The sequence below is a fragment of the Mus pahari genome, chromosome 8 (genome assembly GCF_900095145.1).
Source record: "Mus pahari chromosome 8, PAHARI_EIJ_v1.1, whole genome shotgun sequence".
NCBI lineage: Eukaryota > Metazoa > Chordata > Mammalia > Rodentia > Muridae > Mus > Mus pahari.
Genome location: NC_034597.1, coordinates 87086760 through 87088352, shown reverse-complemented (window position 1 = coordinate 87088352; position 1593 = coordinate 87086760).

Below are 1593 nucleotides of genomic sequence, written 5' to 3'. Positions count from 1 at the left end.
CTTTGCCTGTTGGAAGCTTATGCTCTCCCTCTCAAGAGCATTAAAGCGTTGCTGTAGAAGGATCCTGTTTGTGTGCCGCGTCATTTCTTGCTGGCGGGAAGGTAGCGCGGGACACTGGATGGTGTTGGAGGAGCACTGGAGAGCTAAGCTTTCCTCATCACCCATTTTATGAGGTCATGTCCACTGTAGTGTCAGTCAAGATCGTGTTTGTGTGTGTGTGTGTGTGTGTGTGTGTGTGTGTGTGCACGCGTTTGCGTGTGCATGTGTGTGTGTGTGTGTGTGTGTCAGGGGGCAGTGTGGGCTGCTTTTTCTCAAAGAATGGGCCCTTAACTATTCACTAAGGTGTTGGTTGTAAACCTACATTTCTATGTGCACATAGTGGAGAAAACAATGAAACTTCCAAACTTTTTCTCCCAGAAAAGAAAAAGGATTAGCCAACTGAAAAGAAGTATAAATACGATACTGGGTCTCAGAAGACAACACTTCAAAGTTTATTGTTCTTGCTGGGTGTGGTGCTATATAACTTTGATCTCAACACTCAGAGGATAGATCTCTGAGATTCCAAGGCCAGCCTGTTCTATACAGTAGTATCAAGGCCTGTGTACTTGAGTAAATTTCTAGTACCAGGCATGATTTCTTTCCTGTTGCATAGGCCTTGAGTCCAATTAAACAACTGTTGGTTGCCACTGCAAGGTGAGTCCCACTCATTAGAACTCTTATTGTGTTTATAACTGTTATGCTTCATAGGCATTCAAGGTATAGGACTGCTAAATCTCAATTAAAAATGTTTTTCACCAGGCCGTGATGGCACACTGCTTCAATTCTAGCACTCATGAGGCAGAGACAGGTGGAATTGAGTTTGAAGCCAGTCTACTCTACAGAAAAAGTTCCAGGAAAGCTAAGGCATCATAGAGAAATCCAGTCTGGAAATACCAAAACAAACAACCCACATCTTAAAATAAAAATAAGAAAACACCAAAAAAGGCAAGGGAGAGACTGTGAACTGAAATACAGAACAGTAGAAATGACCCAAATCGATCTGAAAACCAAAGCCAAAAACTAAGGTTGTTCCCATCGACTGTGGGATGGAAAGAGAATTCATATGTATATATACCCTTACCCATTGAGGAAAATAAAAGAATGAAAGTTCAGCTTGAAATGATGCCTAGAAATTCTCCCAGGTCTGTCAAATGTCATAAATGTGTGGATTTAGGAATCTGAATGAACCCGAAGCAGAATAAACTTAAAGAAATTTGCCATCTTAGCTGTCAATTTTGGAAATAATAAAGAAAACAAAAGTTTTGAAAGCAGCAAGGAAAAGGGATGACCTTAGCTAATGGAATAAAGGACAGGGATTGTGCAATGGCTATTCCTGGTTGTCAACTTGACTATATCTGGAATGAACTACAATCCAGAATTGATGGATTCACCTGTGATCAAGATCTTGAGGCTGGAAGGCACAAGTTTCTGACCTGGATCATAGCATGGAGATCTTGAGGCATAGTGGCCATGAAAAGCTTAGGCCCAGGCAAGGTAGTACAAGCCTTTTATCCCAGGAGACTAAGGCAAGGAGATCTCTGAGTTCAAGGTCAG